The sequence below is a fragment of the Corvus brachyrhynchos genome, unplaced genomic scaffold (assembly GCF_000691975.1).
Source record: "Corvus brachyrhynchos isolate BGI_N302 unplaced genomic scaffold, ASM69197v1 scaffold370, whole genome shotgun sequence".
Classification (NCBI taxonomy): Eukaryota; Metazoa; Chordata; class Aves; order Passeriformes; family Corvidae; genus Corvus; species Corvus brachyrhynchos.
This window is the reverse complement of record NW_008235977.1, coordinates 3,436,422-3,445,368: the sequence shown is the minus strand read 5'-3', so window position 1 is coordinate 3,445,368 and position 8,947 is coordinate 3,436,422. Positions and strand designations below refer to the sequence as shown.

Below are 8,947 nucleotides of genomic sequence, written 5' to 3'. Positions count from 1 at the left end.
CTGGCTGCTCCTGCCCCTCCTCCGGCCCCTCCTCCGCCCATGGGGGCAGCTCGGCATCTCCGAGGGCTCCGGCAGCGCACGGCCGAGCCCCGAGAGTGGGCGCTGCAGGCGGGAATAGGGTACGGTTCCCTCTGGGCCTGGAGACCCCCGAATGTGTCCGAGGAGACTCTGCTGGAAATTTGCTGTTCCCGAAAGTATGACCTCCTTTTCGACCCCTAAGTTAAAGATTTAGAATTTGCTTCTTAAAAACGCTGGCTGACATGTTCAATGCATCCACGCTTTGATGAGTCCACACAAATCCTTGCACCAGTACTACTGCTTGTTATCCCTTCATACAGGGGCATGGTATGCGGGAGCCAAGGAATACTTCATGCTCCTTTAATTCCCGTCTAGCTTCTCTGTAAGATCTAAACCAGGTTTTCTTCTGCCTCCTTTCTCCCCTGTGCTTCTCTGTCTGCTCCCTGCTCTGCCCACCTGCTGCTATCTGTACTGACCTCTTCTGCCCACCTGTACTCCAGAAGCCTTTGCTACAATTAAAGGGTATCAATTTGCACATTCCAATGTGTTCTAAAACTCTGATGAAGATTCACACAAATCCGTGCCTACAATTTCCTATTTACTAATCAAGACCTAAGCAGAAAGAAAATACTAATTTTTACTGCCTGCTAGTGGTTGCACTGAATCTTATGCTTCATCTTCTGTGGGCTTACAGAGCATCTGCCAGCTGAGCACCTGGTGCCAGATAATTTTTTTTCCTTCATTTTATCTCCTTACTTCACTTTTTTATGCCATTTGGTTATTTCATATACTACCACATTCCTTTTATTCCCCTGTCCCCTCTTCCCTCTTCCTTTTTGTTTTAACTTTTTTTTTTTTTTTTTTCTCATTTTCATTACTGCTTGCTAAAATTCAGCTTTCTGCTTGACAGATCACTGAGGTGCTTAAAAATCAAAAATGTCCTGGCTGGCCAGTTACCACAGTCACACATCCTCTCCAGGGGAATGTCCTCTCCCTTCCTATCCTTCTGCTCCCCCCTTGTTTCTTCTTCCCACTTCCCTGCTTCTTCTGTGTGGTCTCACTTTTCTACATTCTCCTGGTTGCAATTAGCAAAGCCTGCAGTTTCTATTCCCTTCTTCTTCTTTTCCTCCACTCTCCTCCCTTCTTCCACCCCAACCTGCCTTCATTTCCACGTAGCTACAGGTCATAAAGGCACCACTGGCCTCATCTGTGGACCATTTTAGCCAGACCACACAGGGAATGAAACTGCTAGGTCAGTCTTTCCCAGACGAGCAGCCAGACCCTCTCTGACGTGTCCCTCCTGCCACAATAACTCACGCTCAAGATGATGTCACGAGTGTACCCAGCCTTCACAGATTACCATTAAATCCAGCAGCAGAACCCGGCTCTGGCCCGTGTTGTCCCCAGAGTGCCGTATAACACTGCAGCCACCGAGCTTCAGGCTCACGGTGCTGACTAACAATCACCCTGCTTTATTTTCAGCCACTCACACAACAGGCACTGCTTGGAAACGACGAAGAAGCCCCTCTGTTTGTATGCTGGTTCTCAGACTTTGGGATGTGGAAGTTCAGAGGTCCTGTAATTGCCGCAACATGACACCTGAACTATCTGAAGGGCAATCTCCTTACGGCACAGTAGAACAGTGTTTGCTCTGACTAGCACTGGTACTCTCCTTAAAAAGATTTTTGTTGTTGATATGAAAACTCTACTTATAAAAACATTTTTATAAGAGAAGAATACGCCTGTCTGTTCCAAAAGGGACGGCTAGGCCCGCAAGCCCCTTTTCTCAATTACGCTCTCTAGCAATTTTTTTTGAATTGTGGAGACTGAGATGCAATCATTTTTTCATGTAGTTCTTTGCTCCAAAGCATTCTACCCTCTTAATGCGACACCGCACACACCATCTCTCAGTAACACATTATTCCCAGCTATACTTCAACACTTAGGCTAGTTGACATCTACAGTCTTGTACTCCCTGATGTGCCCATCCCATCTCACCGCTGCACAAAATCCACTACTTGTAAACCATGCAGGCAGCGCTAGGCTGGTGTGAGGTACAAATTGTGACCAGCATCTCCTCACTGAAATACTGAGGGCATGCTATTGAGCTACCAGTGGGGTTCCTTGCAGCTACCTGTTTGACTCTAATGCCAGATGAGCAGCAAAAATAATCAACCTTCTTGGAAGAGCCCTTGTAGAAAGTGATGAGGGCAGGCTACATCGTGAGTGTTAGACCCATCTCTTGTAGAGCTTTACTGAGGCCTGCACAGTTTTGAGGTGCTTATGCTACAAGAAACAGGCCGATGAGAGGCTTCAAGGGCAGCTGATACTGGTGCAGATTTATCCAGTACACGTGGCCATGCCATGCGTACCCATGCTCGGAGATCAGCTCCCAGCTGTCAAGCAGCTGTTCGAGATGTTTCAGGCCCTCAAAGATCTCAAAGCGAGGGCAGGGCGTGTCCTGGCTCTGCACTGCACTCCTTGAGCTGGGACTGGGCAGCAGCAGCTGGCAGAGGAGGCCAGGGGCCAGACTGCACCTGATCCCAGTCCCACGTAGCCGTGTCTGTGAGTAATGCCTTCTGTTGCTGTGCTTGGCCAGGAGATGCTGTACTGGCGAGGAATTACGCAACCCCAGTTATTCACACTTGTGTTATATCTTGGCTGTGCTGCTCTTGGGAGGCTGCAGATTCCAAAAAGTTTCCCACAACTTGGGAGAAGCCAAATGGCACAAGATGAGTGTACCAAAACCTCCTCAAAAACACAAGCTCTGGGTACACAACACTCGTTCTCTTTCTTCTCTGTCTATCCAAAGACTATGAAGCTAAGTTCACGGATCCTTATCTTTAAAACACTTTATGGCCTGTTTCTGATGTCTCTGAAGGCCCTAGGAAGGCAACCTTGGCCAAGAATATCAGTGAAAAAAAAGTTTTTACAGTTCAGTTAATACTTACAAACAATGTTTTCATTGAATCCGCACTAAAAGTATGGGCTAATGCTCCACAGCTGCTAAGAACAAATCCCACCAAATGTACGAGGGACATTTGAGTTAGCCTCTTCCCTGCTGACACCACATCACAGCCTGTTTATGAAACACACATTGACAGAATTGAAAAAACCCCAACCAAACCCCACTCTGCACAATTCTTGAGAGACTGAGAGCTACACGTGTGTGAGCTACGCAAGCTACCGCCACTAGTTATAGTTCCTAAGGAAAAAAAAGTGAAAAAATCTATTTAGCCTACAACAGACTTGCCCAAACATGGTCCCAGCCAATCCTAAAGAGAATGGAGTGCGGGGATCCCCTATTTTCAATGGTAATGCCTCTTGACAAAAGCATGGGTCTGATTCAAAAGATCCCACCAGAAAAGGCTTGGAAGCCCACTTGCCAGTCAAAAGACCCAACGCAGAAGGAAAGGATGTTACCTATTCCAGCAAAGACCAGTGAAGGATACACAACCTGTATGCACTTGCTCTGTATGAAGCTGGAATTTCTCCCCTCACTGTGGAGAAACAATGCTTATTCCAGGTCTGTATATTTTCAGGCCTGCTTTGACCAAAAGTTGGCATACTTAGCCTAGACACGTGTTTCTGTCAGAAGTTTGTGAATCTCAAGCAGATTTTATGATCATCTATTTTTCATGTGTGCAGGAAAAGCACACATGGCTTCACTCGAATGCACAGGCAGTAGCTCTTTACCTACATGCAGTTTTACAGATTTTATACAGCTTTCAGCTACATCACATATCTCAATGCAAAGTATGCCACTCTTGGATATCACATGGATTTTTAATGCTCTGAGGGATCCTTTGGGTCTATAAACAACAAGTAGATTACATACATCTATATCATGACAGACTTTTTCTCCCCCTTGCTTGTGAGAGAAATATGGCTTGTTGTTCCCTGGAACTAGTATGGAATCCAAGTGCAATTCATATACACTTACGAGAAAAGAGTGCCACATTTTTCATTGTAATTAACTGCTTCAGAGCAAGACTTCTCATGTATAAAGATGAAGAAAGGTCTCAGCTTTGCCTGAAAGACAACTTGCCTTTCAGCAGTGTCTCACACTTTGAGTTTTGACTGAAACATTCCACTACTTTGGTGACCCGTTGTGCCAAAAAAGCTGTCTTGTGTTACTCTTTGCTTTCAACTGAATTTGCCAGCACATGCCAAGGGACAGAACAAAGTATTGCAATTTATACTGGAACACTATTTGGTGCTGTTCCACACATGAAATTGATGTCAGGAAAAAGTGCACAATGGGCATGGAAAACGCAAATAAATACTGTGATCCTTTTATCTTCAGTTTTAAATAGATGGATTGAAATGAATGGATCCTAAAGGTTTATGAACCTGTTTGTAGTCCATTCTGGAGTTTTAACGTTTCATGCAGCTTGTAGGAGGGGGTGTATTATTTATAAAAAGTCATGGTTATTCAGCAGTGCTTATTTCTGAAGAGCAACAAAACATCTTCAAGGGAGAAGAAGAAATTCATAACTCTGGTTTACTACCAGGGTTAGCCAACTTAACAGTCTTTTTTCATGATTAATTTACAAAGAACTTTACTCTTATGAGCACATTTGGAGCACTGGACATTTTGCTACCAGCAGTAGAAATCACCTCCATCTCTCAGGACAGGCAGCACTGCAAGGGATTCAATGGTTTGACAGCCTTTCAAAGAGCAGATAGAGAAAGAGGTGGATGGTGAGAACTTTACTGTTGTAGAGACACTTGAGCTTTATTTTTGCAGCTCTTTTCCCAGCACAGTATTGAATGGAAATTCAGAACCAGGGCCTGCAAGGAGAAAACCCAGAGCAGCTATTCACCGATATAATTTCTGTGTGACATGAGTTTCTTGGCCATGTGAACAATTTCTTCTGTCTGATGAAACGTAACATCCAATTTCTTGTTTTCATTTTCTATCTTTGGGCTCCTTTACCCAGAGTTGTTTTTAAGACAACGGGCCTGAAAGAATTATAATGTAAAAGTAAGTGCAGCCTTAGCACATCTTTGGTCTCTCTAGCTACTTTACCTCATTGGAATTGCAGTGATTGCTTTTCTTCCTAGCAGGTAATAAATCAGTTTCAATGGAAAAGAAAAACAACTCAGACATAAACCAGCATTTTCAAATGGTGTTTCTCTGTCAACTTTTAGCTTCACCCTCTATGAAAGTGGAGCTTGCAGAAGTTAAGTTCAGCTCACCTCAACTGACCACACAGGATCCTTCTACCTAGATACAATTCCTGCAAGCCACCAAGGGGAATTCATAGTTTAACTGAACAAATCCCAAGCAGTCTGACCTATCTGTCCTGTCTCTGCTTGGCAATACTGTCAACAGAAACACCTGAAACTGTGTCTGTCTGTAGAGCAGAGAGCCCAGCCACGGAGAGATGTAGCACTGCTCGTCACTGGAGCCATTTCTGGCTTGTCTCCAGCAGAGCCTTGAGGACAGGTGGATGGGACTGCTCAGGGGTGACAGAGTGTGTCTCTGTGGTTAATAGTTCCCAATAGGTTTTATTTCCATGAATTTCCCACAAACCATGCAAACATATGGCAGCCAGGAGGACCTCTGGTCACAAGCTTCATGCTGTGTGAGAAGATAACTTTCCTAACCTTGGCACCTGCTAACATCATTTGATACTCCTACTTCTTGCATTATGAAACAATAAACAATCATTTTGTATTCAGCACCTTGTGCCAGCCCTTATCTGTAAGCTCTGCTCTGTGCCTCCTGATATATTGCTAAATCATTCTAACAGATAACATCCTGCCCATGCTTTCCTTTTGCGTAGGAATGGAGACCTGGCACCTGTGCCCCTACTCATGAGAGGCATCAATGGGCAGTGTCTGACCACTGCATGCACTGCCAGCATGAGTGTCCTGCCACAGTCCTGAGAGTGTCCCTGCTGTCCCGAGCACATGGCATGGGTACAGTGTGTGAGCCCAAAGACACTGCTACCCGTTAAACACAAGGGTTTGTGATCTAAAGGGCACTTGTACACCCCAGGCAAATATAGGCATAAGTTCAACTGCTCTGTCGTGGTATCGTGCCAAAGTGTGACCAGAGTGGTGGTGTGGTTCTGTGTGGCACTCAGTGAGAGCCTGGTGGACAGCCTTCAGCTGGCCTGTCTCAGGTCAGAGAATGAAGGGTCATGGGAGCATTTCCAGTTGTCCTTGGGAATGGAGCATCAATGAAAATCAAGTATAACAGAAAAAGCTCTTGAAGGATTTGCATAAGAAGGATTTGCACCTGGATCAGAAGTCAAAATCCGTAGAAATTTTTGCATACACACACACACACACACACACACACTCATACCCACACGCATGCACGAAACATGATGCTTTAGATATTATGAAATCAGATTCCACATCTAAGAAGGGAGAGGCCCAGAAGAGCTGCAGTTTTGTAAAACATCATTTGGCACTTTCTATCTCAGGATCTGAAAGGGGTGTTTTGGCAATACTGACATTGTACACAACAGACTACCAACAGCACGCACAGAGATGGTGTTCTAAGGGAAGCGAATACTGCTTCCCGTTTAATGTATGCCACCAATATTTCAGGTGGAGTAGTCAGGTAGAGTATCTTAGCAAGCCACACTAATCTCCTATCTGATTTCCAAGCTATCACACATGTATTTAACTTTACCTTAAATGAAACAAAACAGCAATGCAGTGAAATATTGTTGAAACTTGAAAACAGTTCACTCCATGTAATTAAATTTTAATTTAAAATGTCATTGCTTGTGTATGATAGAAACATTTTTTATGATCAGACAATTTCTAAATAATAGTCACCTTTATTTGAAGGCATATCAACTCCAAACAGTAAAAAATGCAAATGAAGATTCTTCACTAGCTAAAACACTGATGTCAAATTATATATATAAATAGTAACTTATTAAAAAAAAAACATTTGTCAAGTACATCAAGTAAAGCTCTGGAATAATACAGAGCTCGTGCTGCCTTAACCAGAAAGTTTAATAGCTTCCATTTAAAAAAAGAGGAATTAAAGGCAGAGTGCAGTCCTAAATACCACTCCCATCTACTCTGCAAATAGTGGCAGAGTAATTTTTCATTGGTCTGTGACACATGAACAGAAAGCATCCTGGGTATTTGCTGCCCAATACATGAGAAGTGGATTTTGGATCTAATATTGGGAGACCCAAACTGAAGGTGAGCAAGACACCTCTGCACTTGTGATATCCACAAAGTTACTCATCCCTCTCCACAGCCACCCAGCTGTGTTTTCCTCTGCTGGTGATCCGTGTCTTTGCTGACCCCACTCTGCTCCCGGACCCTGTGTAGTGAGGTTTCCAGGCACAGCGCACACCCTGCTTTCCTGCAGTCCCACGCTGCTGGGAGAAGTGGGACCCTCTGGCACAAGTTGTCTTGGTTGAGTGTCTACCCTCCTCCTGCTGCAGCTCTGCTGGAGGATCTCCACCCCAGATGGGTGAGGATATGAGGATAGGACTGGCAAAGGCTTTGGCTTCCTATGGAAATGGCACACACTGCCCAGAACAGAGCCTTGCCACTTGTTTTTCCTTTACTTCCTAGAACTTGCCACAACTTTGGAGCAAGGCAATCTCCGTTAAATTCTGTGCAGGAGAAATACACAGCAATTATGAGAAGTTCTCTGCAATCCCCTGTCCTGCATTAGCCACTGCCTCACTGCAGGATGCAGACAGGGCGTGGAGGAGTCTGGTGCAAGAAGGACTCCAAGAGATCCCCTGCAGGTAATTTATGAGTTTAGACTGCTCTAAATGGTTCTTATTCCCGTCATAGCAGGAGGATGTAAAATCTGTGCTCTGCCAGCTCTGTAAAGCGAGCAGGGTGTGTGGATATGCAATAGGTTGATAACAGACAAGGTGCCAGTAGATGGCTCTCAAGATATGAGGCCTATGGCTTTCACAGGGCTGAGACACCTTCCCGGTTAGGGAGCAATGCTGCTGCTGCATGCCGGGAGCAAAGCAGCCCCTCCAACTGCACCTTGGGACAGGACAGGGATTGCATGGAACTGTGGCATCTTCTCCCCAGACATGCCTAAAAATAGCAAAGTTCTTAGCTTTGTTGTTTTTGATAACTCAAGGCAAAAATGCACTCCTCACTAAAGCATGCTTGAAATCTCCCCTTAATTCTTTAAGTGAGATTTAAGGGCTGTTTAAGTAGGCTGGGAAAAGCTGAGATTATGCTTCTGCAGCACCCCTGTTAGCGTGCAAGAAGAGGTACTGCCAGTCCCAGCAGGGTTATGTAGTTAATAAGTCAGATTTTCTTAACTAAACAGTTGAGCTATGTCTATTTAGAGTTGATTTTCTCAAGCATACATGAACTAACACCCCTAAGGGGAGGGGGTCCAGGAGGGATGCTCACAGTTAGAAATTCTACAGAGGATTGAAATGAATTTTTAGTACTGTGTAACTACAGTAGATAACATTTAATTGCAGAAGAGAGAAGAGAAGAGAAGAGAAGAGAAGAGAAGAGAAGAGAAGAGAAGGAGAAGAGATCTCATTCTCAATTTAGGCAGTGATTTATATCCCAAGTCTAAATTTTGTGAATTAAGTAAAGGTACATAACAAAACCAGTTAAATTCTTTTAGCTATTCAATCCCTCCTAAAACAAGGAAGAGGATTTGTACGCCACAACTTTATTCACACACCTGGCCATTTAATATATAAACTCGAAACTCTGCTGGAAATGTTATTAAAATTTTAATTATATTTGATTTTATTGTTACTTTAAATGCAGTTTTTTCACAAAGCATGTCCTGAGGCCTTAGCCACTCAGCTGTGATATATTTTCCTGGTCAGCAACCCCAGTCTATATTTATTATACTCCTTCTGTTTCTTGGTTTCATGTCAGGGACAGCCAGAGTGATCTCTGACTAAATAATTAGCCAAGGGAACACCAGCTCTGTGTTTCCATACTC

General features: G+C 44.1%; 1 long non-coding RNA gene across 1 annotated transcript; it reads left to right on the top strand.

Annotated features, from left to right (window-relative positions):
- Window positions 1-6: 6 nt before the first annotated feature.
- LOC108445312 lies at window positions 7-8,743 on the top strand. Its single transcript, XR_001860132.1, has 2 exons — window positions 7-7,757; window positions 8,466-8,743. It is a non-coding gene; the product is annotated as an uncharacterized LOC108445312 (long non-coding RNA).
- The last annotated feature ends 204 nt before the right edge of the window (window positions 8,744-8,947 follow it).